General features: G+C 35.0%; 1 protein-coding gene across 4 annotated transcripts in view; it reads right to left on the minus strand.

Annotated features, from left to right (window-relative positions):
* The window catches only part of CAB39L (calcium binding protein 39 like), a 95,089-nt gene that overhangs the window by 46,408 nt on the left and 24,340 nt on the right, over positions 1 to 24,341 (minus strand). Inside the window, exon 1 of one of the 4 annotated variants that reach the window (XM_061170668.1) lies at positions 11,896 to 11,949. The exons of the other annotated variants lie outside the window; for them this stretch is intronic. The gene's annotated coding sequence lies outside the window, so the exon portion shown is untranslated. Of the gene's footprint in view, positions 1 to 11,895; positions 11,950 to 24,341 lie in introns of those variants that run through there. 4 annotated transcript variants of the gene reach the window in all.

Here is a 24,341-nt window from a genome sequence, read left to right on the forward strand (position 1 = left end):
GTTTACCTAGAAGTTTTTACTCAAAGTTTAAAATCTTTCCTCTAATAGAAATTCAAGATTTATGCAAGAATGGGAAAAGGAGTATTTTTAGAGAATAACCTGATATTTAAAACTGGATATTTTGACTAAAGAGAGTGATGATGATGATGATGATGGTGATAATAATAATCATAGATAAAATAAAACATGTAAAACAAAAGTGGGATTAGGATCCACATACTTTGGTAAAGCAATATTTAAAAACATGCCACTCCATAGCAATCACAAAATTACAATGTACAATTGTTTAGAATCTGTTTTTTATTTACTCTTCAAATATTCAGCTGGCCATACTCACTGATGAAATGAGGACTACCATGATGGGGGGTGAGGTGGGAGGGGAACAGGAAAATCAGTTCTTCTTTTTGAGAACATCTATTTACATAGAGCAGAGAAAGCCAAATATAGCTGTCATTGCCCTATTTACACTAAAAATGTGTTATTTTTTTTTAGAAAAAAATCTAAAATTAAAGGCTCCAGTCAGTAGAGGCATATTCATTTACTTTACATTTATTAGCAAAAATATTTCAAACATTACAGAAATATGATGTAATAAATCAAAGGCTCCCATTAACCAGTCATCCAGAGGCAACAACTATTATCAGTTTTGATACATATTCCTCCTGAATTTTTTCTATGTATATAAAAATATATTTTTTAAAACCAAAATAGAATACTAAATATAGTATTTTTCAACTTTTCCCCACTTTTTATATCTTGAGTATCATTCTATGAGTATATGTTTAGATGCACTACAATATTTTTATAGCAATATCCATTATACAGACATATTATGTAATTACTTCTAGTATTTGGTAATTTCTTATTAAATTATTATATAATTTATTTTACCAATACCTTTATTGATAGACTTTTGGGTTAATTCCATTTTTCCTCATATTTTTCTTATTAACAATGATGCAATTAATCAATAAAGAATATTACACACAAATGGACACAGCAGTTGATAGCAATACTCTAAGCAGTTATTCCTCTGGCATAACCTTGGCTACGGTTCTAAATATTTACTTCATCTCCCTAGACTCCTACTTCCCAAATCTGGTTCCCTAGGACTTCTGTCAAATCTCGGAGTTACCTTATACCCTTCCAAAAAATTTCTTCAGTATTTGTTCTTTGTGATCAAGAATAATGCTAACTGGCAGTCAACATACCTGCTAAACAAACAGGAGGTACTTAAACCCCCAAATTGTTCTGAGTTGGTAATTCATCCACTATGATTCAGAAGTTATCACCCTTGTCTGCACGTCATTTGCTCTATCTGCAAAATGAGTGTTTTGTTTCTTAACTGTGAATTCACCTAGTCATATCATTTAACTCATATTTTTTTTCATCTCATTCACGAAGATATCAAGAAAAATTTTGCCAAATGCTCTGGGAAAGCCCAGATACATTATATTTATTTGTTAGTACCTGTTTAGTTACCTTATTTTATTTTTTAATACATCCCCATGACTTACTTATTTTGTAACCGGAAGTTTGTACCTTTTGACCCCCTTCACCCATTTCATCCACACTCCACCCTCTGCCTCTGGCAACAACCAATTTGTTCTGTGTACTTATGAGCTTGGTTTTTGGTTTTTTTAGATTCCACATATAAGTGAGATCATACAGTATATGTCTTTTTCTGATTTATTTCACTTAGCATAATGCCCTCAAAGGCCCATCCATGTTGCCACAAATGGCAAGATTTCATTCTTTTTATGGCTGAATAATATTCCATTATACATATATATATATATATATATATATATATATATATATATACACACACACACACACATACACACACACACACATAGAACATATGCTTTATCTGTTCATCCATTGATGGGCACTTAGGTTGTTTCCATATCTTGGCTATTGTAAATAATGCTGCAGTAAACATGAGGGTGCATATTTCTTTATGAATTAGCTTTTTCATGTTCCTCGGATAAGTACCCAGAAGTGGAATTGCTATATCATATGGTAGTTCTTTTTTTAATTTTTTGAGGAACCTTTATACTGTAAGGGGGATTCTTAAAGAAAGATAGAGCATCATATTTTGAATTAGATAGGCCAAATACAGCGAGCTCTAGCATATTCATCACTGGTCCACACCCATTCTAACTCCATCAAGGCCAAAGATAAAGTATGTAAGGTGGAGTCCTGAAAATGGTGCCTCCTTGGGATAAAGTGGTAATAATAATAAATTCTACGTCAGAGTTTTTAGAACACACGTTATATTTCAACAACACAAGAAGCAGGAACAGGAGAAGATGCCACGCTAAGTCCAACAGACTGACACTAGGTGAATGCCTCCTGGGCACTGAAAACTGTGGTGAGGTTGCACACATCAACCTGCCCTCCAGTGTTAGTGCTGACAGCAGGCCATGCAGCACACAAATATCAGAGGACTGACATGGGCCCTATTGTACTTTTCCACTTTCCAAAGTAAGCGAACAGAATAAACAACAAATAAATAGGTTCTACTAAAAAAGAAAAAAGCACAAGCAAAGGGGAGAAATGCCCTGTGGACTTCGACAGGAAAGGTTACTTCCAAAATTAATTCTCTGTAGGAGATAGAATAGATATAATTGGTAAAATAAAAATTAAAAAAAGGAAGAGAAGAACTTAGACAAAAAGGGAGCTGGTCAAGATAAAAGATCAAAAACACATAATATACACACATATACAGAAACACCCCAAAATGCAGCATGGCAATCCAAATCTGCATACAGCAGAAATGACCCCACAGAAAATTGACTGAGGACAACCAAAAGGTACACAATTAGTTAGTCTATATTTATTCATTCAGAAAATATTTACTGAGCACCTGTAAGGTGTGAGGCGTTGCACTAGTAAATGCAAAATAAGCCTCGGAGGGTGCACAATGTAGTGGGAGACACAGCCACACAAAGGGTTTTGCCAGAATGCCAGAAAAGGTTAAACAAACTTAAATGATGGAGAAAAGGTACTCGGCGTGTGTTCGTGTGTATGTGTGTATAGTATACATTATGGAAATATGGAGAAGATACAGTGTTATATCCTATAAAAACGGGTATTACAACAATGAAAAGAGGTGGAGGAAGATAACAAATGCAAAAGGAACTAAAAAATGGAGAGAAGCAACAAAGATAAAACAGCTTAAGCAGAAAAAAAGATCTAAATGTGGTCATTTACAGGATTTTTCTAGTTGAGATTAATGATGAGACCCCAAATTCAGTGCCTTGTGGCTTTTAGAAGAAACCAACATTCTTCTCTTAAAGCTCATTCCTACAAAATGACTGTCAACAACAAAAAGGATAAAAATTAAGTTGTCTTTGGACTTCCATAAAACTACATGTCATAAAACCATGGAGAGAATCTATAGAGTTCTGAAAGGGAAAGTCTATAACCTCACAATTAAGTCTCTAGCCAACATATTTATGTGTGAATAGACTGTGTACAGTTACTAAAATTTTTACAAAAAGATGAGATGGAGTCAAACCCACAAGAGTTCAGGAAAATAAATGCTAAAAGCCAGAAATAGTTCTTGAAAGGGAGCCTTGATATTGCTGGCAGAACATTTGGGAGGGTGTAAATCTACAATTCATTCATGTGGGAATAAAAATAAATAAGGATTCAACTAAATAAGTTAAAAAGGAAACTGCCTCAAAAATCTCAAGAAAAGAATGATGGAAATAACAATAGAATTAGAAATAACTGAATCAGGAAAGTAAAAGAAAAAGAAAATCTCTGGTACTTTTTGGTGCCTGTTTTTTCTGGTGCTAGACCTGTCTGCTCTCCTTTCCACCCAACCCTACCAAAAGGGTGGGAACATGACCCAGGCGGGGCCAGAGTATTCCTTCCACTGCCCTGGCTACAGCAATTGGCTCACAAATGGATTGTGACACCATCAAGCTAATCAAAACGCTTCAACAGGACTTTTTCCCCTAGGTATTTTAATTTAATTTAGTTTAAATAAAATATTTAGGGCATCTAGAAGAAGAAATAGAGAACAATGTAACAAGTTCCTGTCTATTTACCACCCAGCTTAAAAAATAAAACAACTAAAGCAACACCCTTGGTACAATTTTCTGATCCCATTTCCCTCTGGCTCATACTGTACCTATTTATCATGTACCCTTACCTATACATGCTTTCACACTTCTACTAATATTACAGACAATATGTGATATTGTTGTGTATGCTTTAAAGCGTTATAGAAATGGTATTACATGGCCAGTTTCTTTTTTTCTCCCTCAACACTGTGTTTAAGAGATTTATTTGTGTTAATACACAAATCTCACGTTTATCTTACGTGCTGTATAGCAGCCCACTGTATGACTATACCACAATTTATTTATCAGTTCTCCGAGTTCTAATTGTTTTCGATTGTTTATTATTGCACGCATAATCATAACACAGATTCTTTTGCCGGTCTACTTATACATTTGTATGAGAATTTCTCTAGGGCAGTGGTTTCAACTTCTTAAATAGTGACTTGTAGTAAGAAATGCATTTTATATTGTGATCCAGAGCAAAGGAATGTATAAATGATTGTACAATTGTTTCATGAAACAATACTTGACCTCTGGATAGATTCCATTCTGTTCTATCTGTTCTATCCTACATTATTTTTTTTAAAAGTGCTGATCATTATCCATTAATTCACTACCTGCTAATTAGTATGCAAGATGTCATTACAGGGGGAAACTAGATGAAGGGTATACAGGATCTCTCTGTATTGTTTCTTATAACTGCATGTGAATCTTTAGTTATCGCAAAGTAAAAAGTTAAAAATAAAGAATCCATCACTGTGGAAAATCGACAGTGATAATCCAACGTAAGGATAATTACCGTTCCTGAAGTAGAAAACGAACAAATGAAAGATGTACTTAAAGATGTACAAGATGTGTCTATTTGTCTACTCAATCCTTCAGCAAGCCACCCTTTAAATTGTATACAGCCACAGAACTACTTCTGGAATGTGGCTCAGCTAATGTTAATGGTATTATCTGAATGAGATTTGTGATACATCTAAAATTTTTTCATCTTGATGTTTTTCTGTATTATCTATAATGCGCACATTTCTTCTTTCCTGAAATATAAATAGAATAGTGGGGAATAAACCCATGTAACTAAGAAAAGAACCGAATAGAAAAACCTATTTTGGTTTTGAATAGAAAAACTGAATATTATTAAAATGTCAATAATCCTAAAGTCCATAATTTGATACAATTCCAGTCACAAGTCCAAAAAAGTTTTTAGTAACTAAATTAAGCCAAGAATACCAAAAAAAACTCACAAGGATAACGAGTTTTAAAAAGGAAGATTTCTTACAAGGGAATGAAATTAAAAGTGTTATCAAGTGCTATAAGTGAAACAGTGACACAAGAAAAACAGACCAATGGAACAAAAGAGGCCAGATACAGATGTTACTATAAGTGACTTTCAAACTTCTGGATGTAAAATAATGTCTCCAATTTTAGAAGTGATGAAATAAATCTCAAAAAAAAAAAAAAGACTGACATATCAGTTAATATAAATATGTTACAAATCTAATAAATTGTTTTGAATTTTTATGGATAAAATAATAAAAACATTGTAGGCAAACAACAAATAAGAGAATTCTGTGATATGAATATGAAAGACAGAGGGCTAATATCATTATAAAAGGAGATCTAAGACAAATAAGAAAATCATTAAGAAATAATGCATAGATATTAGAAAACTGCAAAGGAGGAAATACAGTTAAACACATAGTAAATGTTTATTCTCTATAATGGAAAAATGCAAACTTAAAGTGAAGGACTATTTTGCCCATCATATAACAAAGTTTTTTGTTGTTGTTTTGAGAAAATTCAATTCTATTGATGGTGAGATGCAACAGGCCCTCTCTTTTCTTACTGGTGGGAGTATAAATTGGACAATAATTTGGCAATATGGATCTAGAGCCTTTAAATATTCACAACCTCTGACTTTAGTAATTCTGCTTCTATCAATCTGTCCTAAGAAAATAAACTAATAAAGGTTACCTTTATAACTTTTTTTCCCACATTTTAACATCTCTAAAATGTGCATGTGTCTTACAATTGATGGGACCTTACACTAACTGGCAGGGGATTTTTTTGTTTTTGTTTTTTTTCTTTCTTAGTGGTACAAGAGTATATGCCTTACAACTAATGGCTTCTTAGATTTGATGAAATATAGTATATGGCTATGAAAATGTTTACAAAGAATGTGAAATAAAATGTACATGTTAAAAAAACACCATCCCATAATATAGAGCATAACTACAACTATGTAAAAGCAAACAAAACCACAAATACACAAAACCTATGCATAGAAAAAATAATTTTAAAAAGTTAACAGTGATTGCCTCTGGGTAGTTGGCTTATAAATACTTAGTTTTCTTCTTCCTTCAAATTTTCTCTTTTGTCCCCAAACTTTGTTCAATAGATCATGCAAATGTTTTTACAATGGAAACACCTTCTCATAAATGATACTTTCAATGACTAAATAACCGTTTTTTAAAGTTCAAACTGTGGAATATCTGATCATCATGTCTTTTCAAAGCACTAGTCAAACAAATATGATTTCTGTTACTTTGGCTATGAAATTTCATTAAGAGTAGCACTTGGCTCAGATTCTGGAGAGAAAGCCAAAAAAAATTCTTCAGCTCTGCTCCCAGGGAACTCAGGCCCTGTAGATTTTTAGTAGATTTTGGCAGCTTGGCAGCATTCCCTTTCCTAAGACACAGTAGAATACTTCATATTCCTAACTTATGTGTGAGTGCCTCTAAAGATGACCCAAAGTCAATCACTCAAATGCCTCATCTGAACATGTTCAGTGACGTAAGTGGAGAGGAGTGTGTTTGAAGGGGGACAGGGAAAGGGAAGCTAGGAGAAGAGGTCATTTGGGGCATTAAATACCCTCACTGTTATCCCTTAAAGTATTTTAAAGGGGAATAAATGTCTATCTGTAGGTGGCTAATGAGTATCTCTAGGCCTTTATGTCTAACCTCTAAATGTGCCGTTCAATAATAGCTTTCATTTCAAAGATTTTCCACGAAAGCTTAAGGGAGTGGGAAATTTATCACTGAAGACAAGAGAAGTCTCAAGATTTCTATAGGTAAAACCATAAAAAGCATAACCAAACTGCTAACTTATTGTAAGAAAGTCAACTCAAAAATGAGCCTTGTTTTCCTTCATATAGTTATTTTACAATGAACAATAAGTAAGAAAGGAACATTTACAAAAGTCTTTCATAGAGCTTGCTAATTTAAACTTAGTCACAGGTACCTTCGCTCAAACTAAAAAAGTTAAACCATCACATTAAAATAAATTTCAGGAAAGTTCAGTAATTACCATTCTTTTATCTTTTATTCCAAATAGGACTCACAGATAGAAATAATGCAATCAAAAAGTACACCTATGGCAGATAATTGGGCCAATAAGGTTCATTTTTAAAAATCAATGGGATGGAGATTACATGAGTACATGTATTTGTCGATATTCAGTGAACTGTTCTCTTAAAATGGGTACATTTCATTGAATGTAAACTTTAAAATAAAAAAAAGTACACCTAAAAGTTCTACTGTATTTGTTGCATCCCAAATAGGCCTCTTCCCACCACAAAATCATTGATTACTTTCACAGATATAATAAATTACAAAGCATATCATTATTGTTATATATGTTATGATATCAAATCCATTATAAAACATATTACATATGTCAAAGTACCTTCCAATCAATGCCCGCTATCCCTCAACCATTCCATTTTAAAATATACTTCCTAGATGTAATTAGAAGACACCACAACTGCATTTTGTACTTGAAAACCTATAGAAACGAGTGAAAATCACTGGACAAAGTATAAATAAGAACTTTCACTGATCATCCTTTTTCTCAGTTCAAAATGACTACGAATGAACCTGTTTTTATAAGTTTTGTTAACAGAGTTTGAGGGAGCACCATTTTCAAAAATGAACAATTTACATAGAAATGAAAAACTTGTAAGAAGTGTTTTATGCACCCTTACTCATTTGGAAGCCTTGATCAGACTTACATCAGAATAAAAACTCTTTTACAAGAAAAAAACCCATGTCCTTGGGAATTGCTCCTTAATTCTAATGTATTGTAACCACTGAAACAATTTAAAAATAGAACTAGTTTATGAAATTAGGAAGACATACAACTACCAATTTATTATTATAAATATTAACTTACTAGACTACTGTTCCAGGAAAAACAACCAGAAACTTCATTCACCGTAATGTTTCTGTTGACAGCTCCAGTCATTTGTTGGAGTTAAAATTTTCTACATCTATTAGCTAATAAAGATTGTCAATGGATAATAATTTTACATTTGAATTTCATAATCTCAATTTATAGCAGAGAACTGAAGCTAGGTCAGTATTCTCAAAGACTAGGAAGTGTAATCAAAGCATCAGTTCTCACTGAAATTCACAAATGGCTATTTTTCACAACAGAATTATCAAGGGAAACTTGTAATTCTTTTTTTTTGGGGGGGGTGTCTTTCTTGTAAGCACATACATATACAAAATAATCATCAAATTTTGGTTAGATACTGTTACTGGTATTAAGGCAAAGTTTATAGTTACAGTGTGAAATACAACCATTTCATAGCTTCAGTAAGCCCTGCGCCTATCTATGAACTCTCAATCTATAAAACATTAACATGGGAGAGTAAAGATGAATGTGATTTAGCTGAAGTTATCTCTCATCCTATAGACTTCCAGGATTGTAAAGTTCTTCTGGATGGGTAAGTTAATATGACCTCTCATCCTTCCACAGCTGGAAGAGACTAGATGAGTTTCTGCTGGAAATTTAAGACATATAAGTCATAAAATTAAAATATTTATTATTTCATTTAGAAGCAGTAAAGATTTCATCTTAAACCAACTATTTTAATTACCAGTGGAACACAAGTATGTCCATAATTAAAAAGCATGCTAATATAGATTTTTTCCTTGTTAAGGGAATCTCAGCTAAATATTACCTTTAAGCTGCATTATAAATCTATACATGCATGTACACAGACATCCATACCTCAGAAATGGAAAATTGTCCAAACTATTCCACATTATTTCATTCAATCATTCAACAAATATTTATTAAGCACCTATTATATGCCACTTGGGACTACTCAAAATCATTACTTTTAAAATATGATTTGAAATAGAACATGGAAAGTATTTTTTGATCAAATGGAAAGGTTTTTCTGCCACTAAAAATCATCTAAGTATAATCTGCATTCATTGTATTGTTTATTTCATTACATATGTTTACTGCAGTACTAACTTTAACATTTTATATCTTGGCCTTTTAGAGAGACTTTTTTTTAAAAATTGAAGTATAGTTGATTTACAATATTGTGTTGGTTTCAGGTATACAGCAAAGTGATTCAGTTATATCTATATATATATTTTTTCCAGATTATTATCCATTATTGTAGAGAAACTTTTAGGGCCAGTGTAACTAAACTTAATTTGGATAGACCTAATTTGAGTTTTCCGAATAGGCCACATTTCTTCATATGGGTCCTAGTACACATATGCAAATACATAATTCTTCTGAGTTAAAGTTGACACCTTACTTCAGAATGTCCCATGTACTCAAGATACCAAGCCTGTAAATTGCCTCCCCTCATCACCATCCCTACTCATTCAGGATTACCCCCAAGTTACACCACAGTCTTCTCTTTTTCTCTTAACAGTTAGGCCTATTCTGTACTACTATTGCTTTGTTTGCTTCTTAAAATTCAATTCTTGACAGGCCCTCTCTTTCTTGTAATGAAAACTGTGTGCCCCTAAACCCCTTTCCTTTTTGGGGTACCTTGGAAAAACTACTCAGTTCCATTTTTGTAAACCAAAGAAAGAGTTCAGTCCCTATCTGGTAACTATTTATTAGGTACCTACTTATATGCCAGACACTGGGCTAGATCTCAGAAATGGCTGATAAGCATAAAAGCAATGGCTAGAAATATTCCTGTAGCAAGGAAAAGAAAAATCACTGATTTTAATATAAGATTAGATCTCATAAACAGTGCAATTAATCTTGGAAGCTCATAAAAGTACCTAGAAATGCTGTTTATAAACATACTGCTTTTCTTCAAGTATTAATATTTAGGAAAAATAATGTCTTATTCAACCTGTAATTGTTTTTATATTTAGTTTCATCACTGTAATTGATTTTCTAATATTTTTCAGGGTGGCGATGGTTTTTCTATTGTGTAAGTGAAATATAAACTTAGGCTATAATAAACACCAAGCAATCATTATTTGTTAAATTGTTTCCCAGAGAAGATGGTTCCCAAATTCCCAACAACCCACTAACAAATAAACTTCTAAGGTACGAAACACTTCGAAATTGGGGATGGCTTATTTTTTATTTCTATATTTACAATCCTATAGGCTTAAGAAATGGTGCCACTACTAAGATAATATCAATGAATTACTAGTTTAAAATAAAAAATTATTCGGAAGATTGTGAAGCTATGTGCAAATCTTCCATCAGTCTAAGGACTGAGTGTCGGAAATTCTGTAAAGAAGTAAAATTTGGTTTGTGATATAAACTCTATTGTATTTACTTTTGACTTCAAGTATAAGATACTAGTCCTGAAAAGGTTTTCACAGACAAGCCAAGTTTCTTTTTAGACACTGGTCAATAAGTTAAAAAAACTCCACAAAACAAAACCTGTTCTACAGGCTTCTGCACACATACAGGAAATATTAGAGAGAGTACAGTCGTTTTACATTATATCTAGAGTACAAACCCTTTTAATAGGTTCATTGACACCCTGCTTAAGTTTTCATTTCTGCTAAGTTGTTCTGCCTTAAAGGACTCACTTGAATCAATAACTAGGACATCTTTTTTGAGGCTGGCAAACTAGAAACATTGCTTAGAATGATGCATCTTTAAGCAATGACTCACTTTTGCAGCTAACAATATATACTTCCTTCTTACACAGAAGAACGATTACATGCCTTCCATCGATGCCTTTAAAAAAACATATACAAAATTAGCATACAATCTCCCATGTTAAGATTGTACAAATGAAGTTTTTATTGGAATGTGAATATATATTTTAAGAGTTTTTTCTTTTTTCTCTTCTCTATTGCTTACATACATATATGCATCTGGTTAAAATAGTTCTTCAGCAGAACAACAATATTATATAAGAGTTTGGTGCCAGCTATAAGAACAAAATAACTGCCTTATTCCTTAATTTGAAATGTGCATTCATTTTGTATCAAATGGTAAATTTGATATGTAAATTGTCTAATTTTTATTTTCACTCCAGAACTTTGAAAAAAATCATGTGTCGCTTATTGGATCTAACAGAAGCATTCAACATTCAAATTACATATCCCTTTATTTAATGGCATCATTAACATTTCTAATTGAATTATGAGGGAATGCTGTAATTTATAATATTGATAATATCAAACATCACAATGATTATTTTAAATTTACTGAAAATAGACAGAACGAGGTAACTTTTGAATTTTTATTCAGTTGAAAGAGAAACATGAAAAATGGTATCCTGCCACTATTTTATTTTTGGAAACTCTTTGTAAATAAAAACCCATTTCCAAAATAAGATATTCCATGGACACGGAATAGTTGGTAATGATTCAAGTGCCTTAGGCAACAGAGAAGTATTGTTTTATAGTTGTTTTTTAAAACCTCTCCTAGTAACAGCAGTTTATCATGCACAAAGAAACAAGGTAACAGCACAGTTTAAAATGAAAATATAAGCAATAACTGTAAAACCTCAACTAAACTAAAGGTTATCATATTAACTCCATCTCTGTGAACCATTATAAGTAACCTGGTTGATACTCACCAAATGTTACAGAAAAGCCTAGGCTCGCCTAAGCAACGAAAAGTAGACACGTGGTGAGGTGCTGAAGACAGCTCTCTCTGGGGCTCAAAGCACTTCAGATGAAGTAGCCTTTATCTTCCATTTAATAGAGGGTGCCTCCTATTACCAAAGAGTGGCAGAGAAGAGTTTCCACAATCCTGTCTTGACTTTCTGTCTGCCTCTTTGAAGAGTAAGTTACCACCGGAAAAAGTTAGCAGAAAATGATCACTGAACACTCACACAGGGCAGCTGTAAATTTCCACTCTCTTTGCTTGCTCTCAGATTCCAAGCCTTGCTTGTCTCTTAATCTGTCACAGGCAGTTCTGTTTCTGGTCAAACCAGCTTGCTTATGCGTTCTCCTCTCCTCCTCTAATGCACTCTTTTAGATACATACCACACAGTCACAGCTCCCTCTTTTTCTTCCTCCTTCCCAATCATGCAATGTCACAAGAATGTGCGTAAAGCAATTAAGTTGAGGCAAATTTAATTCTTGGCCAAAGGAAAAAAAAAAGAGTCTAGGGATAAACAAAATTTTTTTCTCATCACATTTTTTCCTTTTAAGTCCTATACTTGTTCATGCATGGTTTTGTCAACAAATTAAATTGGCCTGACCATCTTGTTTAAAAATTTAAATAACAAAGGCATGTTGATAGTGATAATAACAGATTCATTTGCTAATATGTTAGTTCCCCAGGGAAGATGCTATTCCTAATCATAATAAGAAAGTGTAGCAAGTAAATACACAAGTATTGTTAATTTAATCTTGAGATTTTAAAAAGCAAGGGAGGCGGGGGCGGTGGGGGGGGGGGGAGCGCATTGGCACAATGGATAACGCCTCTGACTACGGATCCGAAGATTCTAAAAAGCAAGGGAGGTGTTAGAATGAGTATTCATAATTTAATTTCAGTTTAATTTTGTGAAAACTTAATTTTTTAAAAAATACGGTATATTTTGAAACTTAGAATCAATTTAGTTATAAAAAGGAAATTATAAAGAACATAGAGAAATATTAACACCAAAACTATTAAATGGAGCAGTTTACACCATTTATGTGCAAACCAAACGTAACTATTTGGTGTAGAATGTCTCCCCCTCCCTCCCCACCCCATCACACACAAGCACTATTTGTCAGGATACATAATACCTCTTCAATGAGAATTTTAAAAGCTGAATGTTTCAAAAAACATTTTTTCATTAATATACATGTATAATTATAGAGTAAAATTTCTTAAAATTATGGATCTTTCTGCAAGGTTTGAGGATGAGGAATTAGGTAGAAGGCTGAGTGGGATGGCTAGTGACAGGCTTAGATGGCCTTTATTAGATTCTTTGGAGTTAAAAGGTAAGCTTGGAATACATGCTAGCTCTGTGAGGATGCTAGTCAGAGCCTGCTTTGGGGTTTTCTTTTTTTAATTAATTAATTAATTAATTAACTTATTTTTGGTGTTGGGTCTTTGTTGCTGTGCGCGGGCTTTCTCTAGTTGCCGCGAGCGGGGGCTACTCTTCGCTGCGGTGCGTGGGCTTCTCATTGCCGTAGCTTCTCCTGCTGCGGAGCACCAGCTCTAGGCACGCAGCTTCAGTAGTTGTGGCACGCGGGCTCAGTAGTTGTGGCTCAGTGGGCTCTAGAGCGCAGGCTCAGTAGTTGTGGTGCAAGGGCTTAGTTGCTCCGAGGCACGTGGGATCTTCCTGGACCAAAGATCGAACCCGTGTCCCCTGCATCGGCAGGTGGATTCTTAACCACTGAGCCACCAGGGAAGTCCTCTGTTCCAGTTCTTTAGCGCCAAAGACTTTTAGGTTCTCTGTCTCCCACTATGTTTCCAATCAAAAGTCTTGTGCTCTTCTAACAGATCTCCCAATTACAGAGCTGACAGAAATAGTTGTTAGACCTATTATTACTTTAATCTTACTCTCTGCAGAACTAAAATATCTCTAAGAATATGAGCTTAAATAAATTGAAAGGTAATTATTTGTACTTAGTTGTTTATCCTTACAAAAAATAAGCGAATAAATCTTGACTTTATTTCTTAATCTATATATCATATATATTAAATATATATTCCTTAACTTATATATACTTATTTTAAAATATATATTTCTTTATCTGGCTCATTTAAAGTACAGTTTAAAAATTTAAATATGTTACAAGGAAATTTTAACACCTAAAAATTAGGCATCAAGAAGACTAGGGCTTCCCTGGTGGTGCAGTGGTTGAGAATCCGCTTGCCAATGCAGGGAACACAGGTTCGATCCTTGGTTTGGGAAGATCCCACATGCCGCGGAGCAACTAAGCCCGTGCGCCACAACTACTGAGCCTGTGCTCTAGAGCCCGTGAGTCACAACTACTGAGCCTGCGTGCTGCAACTACTGAAGCCCATGCACCTAGAGCCCGTGCTCCGCAACAAGAGAAGCCACCACAGTAAGAAGCCTGCGCACCACAACGAAGAGCAGCCCCTGCTCACCACAAGTAGAGAAAGCCCGTGTGCAGCAACGAAGACCCAACGCAGCCAAAAATAAATAAATAAATAAAAGAAGACTAGAGATTAGTCTGCTGTTTGTTACTTCAAATTAGTAGTTCTGTAAATCTGGAATCTTATTTCCTATTTTTAAAGAAACAATAAATGGAAATTATCCCCAAACCCTAAAGGGTATTAAGAGCCTACTATCTTTTTAAGATTATACTCAAAGAGTTCTGGTATAACTGAAGAAGTTCAGAATTTGTAAGGGTAGCACTTAGAATAACTATAAGGCTGATTTTTTAAAAGTCACTTTAAAATTAGACTTTATATCAATCTGTGATGGAGTCTAAGGCACAAAATAAAGACAAGGCATTTAATACATAATTAAGCAGGTTGTCTGCATATGAATGTATGTTTATATTTGATTCCTACTAAATACCATTTTTTAAGATGCATACAAAGAAATCACAAAAAGTGACCTTATATTAGGCCACAAAGACATCAGTAAATTTTCAAAGGAGAAATAGTGCAAACTTCATTCTGTGAATACAACACAATAAAACTAGAAGTTATTTTTAAATTTTTCAGAAGATAAGCAAACTGTTCTTTAAAAATACCCTATTAATACCTGAAAATTAAAAAAGAACATTCTTTCAAAAATTATTTGGACAGAGAATTAAAAGTACAATTGTAGGGACTTCTGTTTCAAACTATGATGGAGTAACAGGGACTAGATTTACTCTTCTATCTTACATAATTAAAAAACTGGACAGAATTAATAAAACAATGGTTTTCAGACACTGGACACCAGGCAGCTCAGCCCAGTAATCCCTAAGAGAATGGAAACAAACAAAGGTAAGCTTCACAATTGCCCCAGTCTGCAGAGCAAGAAGGGGAACCCAAACAGAGCATGGCAGTCTCCCTGAGTTCAAAAGACAGAGTTGATAATTCAAGAAGGCCAATGTGGCTAAAATTCACAGCGCAAAATACCGGAGAGGGAGAGCTGCAAAGAGAGCCCCAGAGATCTGCAAAAAGTTCCCCTCAAATCTTCACTGAGAACTGATCAGTGCACGTCCATGAGAAAACTCTCCAAGGCCAAGGAAAGAACCACTGGAAAGAAGCAGGCTGAAGAATTCCCACTACACACACAGACTGAGAATAAATAGGTCATGTTCCCAACAGTCAGAGTAAAGAAATCTCATAATAAATGGGAGATTGGGTTGAGTACTCAGAAAAATATTGCCTCAGTAGCAGGACCAAATTAGTCTTAAAGGTTGTTCTGGTCCCCCCCTAATAGAGCTTACAAGTGAGCTTGAGAGGATCAAATTGTTTCCAAATAACTTAAGTGTATCCTAGAGTAGAATTAAAAATTTTTAGAAATCTAGCACACAACAACATAGAATCCACACGTTTAGCATCCAGTCAAAAATTACCAGGTATGCAAAAAGCAGGAAAACACATGCATAATAAGGAGAAAAACTTAATCAATAGAAAATAACTCAGAAATGACACAAGTAACAGCATTAGTACAAAAAGACATTAAAACAGCTACTACAAATATACTCCATAAGTTTAAGAAAGTATAAAAAAGCATAAGTATGTTAAGGAGAGCCCTGGAATATATTAAAAAGACCCAAATCAAATTTCTAAATATTAAAACTACAATTTCTGAGATAAAAATTATACCAAATAGGATGAACAGATTAGACACTGCAGAAGAAATAATTAGTAAACTTGAAGACAAAACAGAAGTTATCAAAATGAAACACTGAGGGAAAAAAAAGACCAAAAAAAAAAAATTAACAGAGCATTCCTAACTATGGGAAAACTTCAAGCAGCCTAATATATGCATTGTTTGAGTCCTAAAAGGAGAGAAGAGAAAAGGGGAAACAGAAAACAATGTTTGAAGAAATAATGACTAAAAATTTTCTAAATTTAATGAAAATTAAACTGAGAGAAATGAAAGAAGAAAAATACAAATCTACTGCTATAGTCCAAGATATAAATACTCTTCTTTCAATAATTCATAGAAAAAGTAGAAAATCAGTAAGTATATAAAAGACTTGAACAGCACTAAAACCAATTTGATCTGATATATATCAAACATACAAACATAGAAAATATGTTCTCTGATCACATTAACTTAGAAATCAATAATAAAAGATATGAGAAATTCCCAAACATTTGGAAACGAAATAGCACACTACTAAATAATCTATTGGTCAAAGAAGAAATAAAAGCAGAAATTAGAAATTATTTTGGGGAATTCCCCGGCAGTCCAGTGGTTAGGACTGGGCACTTTCATTGCCATAGACCCAGGTTTGATCCCTGGTCAGGGAACTAAGATCCTGCAAGCCATGCAGCATGGCCAAAAATTAAAAAGGAAAAGAAAAGAAAAGAAATTATTTTTAACTGAATGAAAAGGAAAACCTAACATCAAAATCTGTGGGATGCAGGTAAAGAAGAATTTAGAGGGGCTTCCCTGGTGGCGCAGTGGTTGAGAAACTGCCTGCCAATGCAGGGGACATGGGTTCGAGCCCTGGTCTGGGAAGATCCCACATGCCGTGGAGCAACTAGGCCCGTGAGCCACAATTACTGAGCCTGCGCGTCTGGAGCCTGTGCTCCGCAACGTGAGAGGCCGCGGTAATGAGAGGCCCGCGCACCGCGATGAAGAGTGGCCCCCACTTGCCACAACTAGAGAAAGCCCTCGCACATAAATGAAGACCCAACACAGCCATAAATAAATAAATAAATAAATAAATAAATAAATAAATAAATAAATAAATAAAATTAAAAAAAAAAAAGAATTTAGAGAGATGTGTTTAACATTTAGCACTTATATTAGAAAAGAAAGCATGCCTCAAGCTAATGACCTCAGCTTCCACCTGAAGAAACTAGAGGAGTTAAGCCCAAAGCAAGCAGAACCAAGAAAATAATAAAGAGCAGAAATCAATAAAGTTAGAAACAGAAAAACAATGAAAAAAATCAATGAAACAAAACCTGATTATTTGAAAAGATCAATAAAATTGCTCAACATCTTACAAGACTGACAAAGAAAAAAAGACAAAAATATCACTATCAGGAATGAAACATTAAACCATAAAAAAGTTATGAGAAAATGCTGATATTTATTTGATCTCTGGGTAAGATAGTTTTTTCAGACCAGATCTATTTAAGAATAATGTTTTAATTTGTTAAGCCTTCTCTCCTCTTCCTTTTTAAAAACTGATTCTGGACTTTTCAAAAAACCAAGACAATTCTGTTACAGAAACTTTTGAGAATGTGTTTTGTGGTGCCATTTAACTTGTTCTTCTATCCCCTGTATTTCCTATAAAAAGGAAATTAGCTCTGAAAGCATAATAAAACATAAACATTTTTTACAAGATAAGTTCATAATGAATCACACCAAGAGGCAACAGTCTCATTGTCCCACTATTAGTGATCTATGTTTGATGACTGAGTTAGGGTAATAATAGCACACTTCTTTATTGAAAAGACATTTCCCTTTTTGACTAGCTAGTAGGATATAGACTGATATTTTTTTCAACCTGCAAATATGCAATTCTCTCTCAGTGCTTCCTCCAATGATTTTAGTATTCATTGGTGATCCTTCCCTAAATCAATTACTTCACCAGGGTTGCAAACTGGTAATTTTAAAAATTCTATTCTTTCTATGTATATTGGCTGGCACTGTTTTGTAGAGAAGAGCTTCTCCTCAACTATACTTCTAATTGTTTAATTCTCTTTATTTAATTACCAATTTTGAGAGTAGGAAGCTAGTAATATTCACTTCCAATGGTGGCAAATGAGAGATTCGATTTTTGGTGGGGGAAGTCTTTCTCTTCCCTTGAATATCACTATAGGTTCAAAAATTTTTATAAATTCAATATGTTTCAATCAATTACAGGCATTATTCTTTTTGGTGCTGTCCTCGTAGCCTGGGTTGCCCCCCAAAAACAGGGTCTGAAGCAAAAGGCTCATGTAACACTATTTTAATAAGAAATCCAATCACAGTGAGCAGGAATGAGGGAATAGGGGAATAAAGCAAAGAAGGAATATGTCAGCCAATATGACAATGCATCATCAAGCTGGCCACCTGTTAAATCTATCAGACTGAACCTCTTAGAAGCTATATGAACTGCATTTCAGGATCACCCCTAGGGTTCGGGGGTGGGAGGGTGGGAAACGAAGAGGAAGAATTTATCTACTGGTTCTCATCTTGGATTGATCAAAGTCTTTCCCCAAAGGGTACTAACTCCCCTACATTTGAGTTTAACTCCTCTATTCTTCCTGGTTGCACATGTGTGGGTCTGGGCACTGAGTGGACCCCAGAGCAGTGGCCACATGGAAGCCCTGCGGCAGGTAGCAAAGGGCTTGCAGAATGACAGGAGATGAAGCTATTAGGTTATGCCTGCATGAGGGTTTGCATAGAGGTGAAATGAGACAACTGAGTCCTAGAGGATCTGCAATGGTATATAAGAGGTATCTAAAACAATTGCTCAAACTTCCACAAATTAGGCCAGCGGGAGTCCTTTCAAGATAGCTCCTACGTCCTTCTGATACAGTTTCAATAATCTTTGAACTTGCATTGCTTTCTTGTTCAACACAATGGTGCAGGCTCACCTTGTATTTATTTTCTCCCAGATCTGGGCCATTTCTCCAGGGAGAAGTTTTCCAAATGTGAGGAACAGTGCACTTACCCTTGCTCAAAAGTGTTTACGTACTGCATCCAGCTCCAAGATCTCTGTTGGTTTTATGCTTTTTAATCAAATTTGAAGTAGCTCCTTATGGTCTAGCATTCTATGGCTCAATTATAAATTTACTTCCCCACCCACCCAGGACATCTAATAAACAAGGCAAAAGGAACACAGGATACCAGGAATAAATACTCCCACATGAAAAAGGGTAAGTGAAGAAACGTTCATCTGTAATAGGTATGATACTTTGCTGGACAGGAAGAGCAAGCTTCCCTGCCTGGGAATGAGCTCCTTAGCTACCAAACTGGTTGCCCCCGGTTCTAATCTCTCTAACCCCTGGGAGAATCCTTCCTATCAATTGTCCTCCAACGTCACATTTGAGAGGGTCATTGTGGATGGTTCATGACTGACAGCTCTCCTGCTGAAGCCAGTCTACCTGTTTGGGGGCCAGATTTAGGGGTCTGGGAGTTGCCAAGGGATGACAGAACTTTATTTCTCAGGCTTGAATTTCTTTGACAATACAACTGTCTTGGATTATCATTTGGCTTTTAATCACTCTGCCTTTTGTCTTCTACTCATCAAAGCCAGAAACTGTTGAATCTATTGTGATTTTTGTCTCTAACCAGCTTCCTTGGTCCGCCCATTACTCAAGTCCCCAGGTTAAAATGCTTCCTTCTTGGTCTCTTCTTCCAAAAAAACGGGGGAACCTCCCCTTACACCCAGGCCGCATCCCATTAGATTGCTCTGTATTCCGGGGTTGACTGCGCCACAAGGCAGAAGTAGAAAAAGATGCTCGGGTTTTCGGGCTTCTCCTAGATTCTAATCATATCTTTCTCACACTTTGTGCCTCCTTACTTTTGCTCAAACTAATTTAGCTCATGGCTGTGATCACACTGAAGAGACAAATACGCAGGCATAATGCTTAGGAAGTTCTTAAGCTCTCAGGATCTGTATATGCCTTTTTAGTTATCCTTTTCCATATGAGCTCATTATCTCTTACTCAAATTCCTTTGACTCAAATTCTACCCAGGTGGAGCTCTGCAAAATCACATATTGCTCCACTTGAATGATTATGATTCATTTCATTAACCTGTGACTTTTCTTATTTACAATATCATTATCATGAGAAGGGTGGCTTAAAATCTGGCAATTGGAAGTGATGTCTGGAAGGTCTTAAATAAGACATTCTCCCCCTGCCCCGCCTTTTTTTTCTACTTTACTCATATCATTGGGTCATTCAGCATTTTTTATTGCAAGAAGGCAGAAATTTTATAGCCGCCTTTCACCCTTACCTTGCGTGCATTTTCTTAAAGACCTCTTAGCCTAGTACACTCATTACTTAAATAAATTCCTATTTATCAGTTCTATCCATCACTCTACTTCCCATGGTCCACTTCGATATTTAACTCCCTATAGAAAGGGGTCAGCCTCTATTTCCCCCACATTCTTCTCTCCTGATCAATAACACTGTAGTTACCTACATAGATAATAAAGTTTGTTTTTGTGTTTGCTTTAATTACACTTCTAAGGTTGGTGAGGGTAAAATAAAACAAGAACTCTAGTACTTTAACACAGAGTGTAAATTAACATAACTTTTTCCTGTAGGGATATTAACAATAAGTTGCAAAAGGCTTAAAATATTCATATTCCTTTTTATTTAGTAATTCAATGTCTACAAATTTATTCTAAGAATAATAAGTATGCAAGGAAGAATATATAGGGATATTTATTACACTACTTATAGCAGAAACCCCCAAAACTAAAGTCCAAAGTATGTGATTGATTATAATCATTGGGTTCCATGTGGCATGGGTATTGGCCAACCAAAGCAGATGTCCAAACAACCAGCATAGTTGCAGGCCATTCAGCATGCCTACTGAATATCGAGCAGGGTTCATTCATTAATACAGAATATCATGGTCAAGTTGTTTAAGAACATTTAAAGAAATGGGGATATATTTATTGCATAATATCAAGTTTTAAAAATCCAAGATGCTAAACTTAGTAAAGAATACGAGCCCCCAATTTTTGTTCTATTTTTTACATAAATATTTCCTTCTATTTGGACATGGAAACAATACCAAATGTTAACATTAGTTGGAACACCAGTGATTACATTCATATATTCTTGTGTTTTCCAAATGTTCTATAATGAACATGTACAGTCAGTTTTGCTACAAAATGAGGTAAGTGTTCCTAAAAATCTCCATGCTATGCAATATCATGCAATAAGAACCACAGGAATTGTGGGGAAAACAGGGTTGGAGCTCAATACTCAAAAATTTCATCAGAGACGTATTTTTTCTCTTAAAGTAGGAACCTAATAAAAATAGTAGCACACTTTTACACATGTTAAGTGGTTTAAAAAAATACATAAATACCACAATAAATATGGTAGTTTTCCTTGAAAAAGACCTGACATTTTGCTTGTGGCGGTGGATGTTAGGAGACTTATAGCTTGTGAATTATTTCAAAATAGTGGAAATAGGATTATCTGAAATCAGCTGGAGAGTTGTAACACCAAACGTGGATGAATGTGACTCATATAACATGTGGTACACAGAGATAGCTAGTACATGCTTGAGGTGTGTGCATGTCTATGTTTTGTGCATTTCTCCATGGCTTATGTTTTGTGCACTTCTCCATGGCTTGGTTCAGCTGGGTGTTTTTCTGCATTCGTAAAACTGTACAAAAGCAAATGAGAAATCTGCATTATGCTCAAATGTTTCCTAATATATCAATCATATTGGAACAAGTTTGTGTTTTCAAAACAAGTGTTAAAGCAAAAATGACTATTACTTTCACCACTGTAAAATATATGTATATGTATATGTTGAATATGCTAACAAGTACTGTGAACCTATTGTTATAATTTTGCTAATTTGGGTAACTACAGGTTTTTTTTTTTAAGTGGTATTCACCTCTTACTCTCGCTGTTTTGTTTTTTTTTTTTAAACATCTTTATTGGAGTATAATTGCTTTACAGTGTTGTGTTAGTTTCTGCTGTATAACAAAGTGAATCAGCTACATGCATACGTATATCCCCATATCCTCTCCCTCTTGCGTCTCTCTCCCACCCTCCCTATCCCACCCCTCTAGGTAGTCGCAAAGCACCAAGCTGATCTCCCTGTGCCATGCAGCTGCTTCCCACTAGCTAGCTATTTTACATCTGGTAGTGTATATATGTCAATGTTACACTCTTACTTCATCCCAGCTTACTCTTCCCCTCCCCATGTCCTCAAGTCTATTCTCTGTCTGGTCTTTATTCCTGTCCTGCACCTAGGTTCATGAGAACCTTTTTTTTTTTTTTTAGATTCCATATATATGTGTTAGCATACGGTATTTGTTTTTCTCTTTCTGACTTACTTCACTCTGTATGACAGACTCTAGGTCCATCCACCTCACTACAAATAACTCAATTTTGTTTCTTTTTATGGCTGAGTAATATTCCATTGTATACACATGCCACATCTTCTTTAGCCATTCATCTGTCGATGGACACTTAGGTTGCTTCCATTCACTGTCTTTTTTCTCCACACTTCTCATCTATGCTTTTGTTTCTCTATTTTTCTCTTTTCCTAAAGATTACAGTATAGGTACAAAATACCACAGCTACAACTTCAGGTAGCCCAGGAATAACATTTGACTTTTCTTCAATAGTCTTATGCCAAAAAGGGAGCCCCAAAGGAAAGAATCTATTTATTATCTTAGGAGTTTGTCATGCTATCCATGTACCATAGATATCTCTAGTTCTTCTCATAACTCCCATTTCAGACAGAATTAACATCGTGGCCCTGGAACTTGCTTAAAGATATTCAAATTGCTTTCATAAAAGCAGAATATAGAAGAAATGCCAGAGGACAAATGCTTTAGAGGTGTCCAAGTTGCACTGAAATAGGGGTTAATTGATAGAATGAAAACACATTTCCAATTGTCCATTAATTGCTAATCCTTGGCCAAATTTGGAACTCTTTAAAAGTTCTTAACTTCAGCAAGATAACAAAGCTTCCTCATTAGTCTGTTCTCTCTCTTACTCTAACTCTGCTTCCATCTCCTCCTTCTGCTTATTTTAGGAAGGAGGAAGCTTGAATTACAAAATTTAGGTGACATCTCTGCCCATTGGCTGTATTTCCAAAATGTCAGAGCAATCTCTCAAAGCTGAGACCATCAATCTTTTTTTCACTTTCTAGCACTACTCTGGCCCCCTACTGGTACTGCACTGCAGTGGCAGCTGCAATATTTGGCCCTCAGCAGTAACATCTACTATGCCAGTGCAAGGAATGACTGCCTTGTTTCCCTAATGCCAAGATAAAATATATCTCTACGTATAACTATTTAGTAATAAATAAATATAGATATATAGTCTCTGAAGGCCTTTATGTGATAAACTATTCTGAACACTCTTCTCATATCAAGTGCCTAGTTTCACAGTCCATAGCATCTTTGAAATTAGGCAGACCCAGATTTGAATGAAAACAGATTGTACATAAGTAACATATCTTTAAATTGGAGATAACAGTATACACTCCAGGACTAGTTGTGAGCGTCAAGTGAAATAATATACATACATGCCTGACTTAGTTAACTGTTAAATGTTAGACACTGCTCCACTCATAAAAAACAAACAAACAAACAAAAAAAACTCTAGCATATATTAAAAGTACATCATCCAACTTGCAGTTGCTCTGTCACTACTCCTGAATGGGGCAGATCCACTGGAGGAGTCACAAGCAGTTTGTAGTCAACCTCATTTACGAAACACTTAGTAGATGCAAAGTGCTATAGTAGGTGCTCCAGAGATACTCATAACCCACACACCAACAAGTCATTAACTATGTATTTAAGGACTTTTAAATTTGTCTTATATACCAGCTAGACCAAAAGAATTCCGTTAAAAGAATTTTGGGTGCAGCTTTTTTTTTTTTTTTTGGCCACACCACGAGGCCTGTGGAATCTTACTTCCCCGAGCTGGGACTGAACCCCGGCGCTCGGCAGTGAAATCACAGAGTCCTGACCACTGGACCGCCAGGGAATTCCCTGAATGCAGCATTTTTAAAAAGCATAGGATAGGAGTACAGAAACCCTGGAGTTTAGTCTAATTTACTCTAAGCAAAAGACAGAGTTGGGGTGGGGGCAAGGGAAACGGGACCCTTAACCATTTGATCTAAGTAAGAAAATTACAAGAAGTCTCAAAGGTTCCATAAACGGTGCAGGGATTCCAGAATATTTGTGAATTTGAGATTAATAGCAAATTATCAAGGAGATGCTCTATAAC

This window comes from Eubalaena glacialis, chromosome 16 (genome assembly GCF_028564815.1).
Source record: "Eubalaena glacialis isolate mEubGla1 chromosome 16, mEubGla1.1.hap2.+ XY, whole genome shotgun sequence".
In the NCBI taxonomy this organism is placed as follows: domain Eukaryota; kingdom Metazoa; phylum Chordata; class Mammalia; order Artiodactyla; family Balaenidae; genus Eubalaena; species Eubalaena glacialis.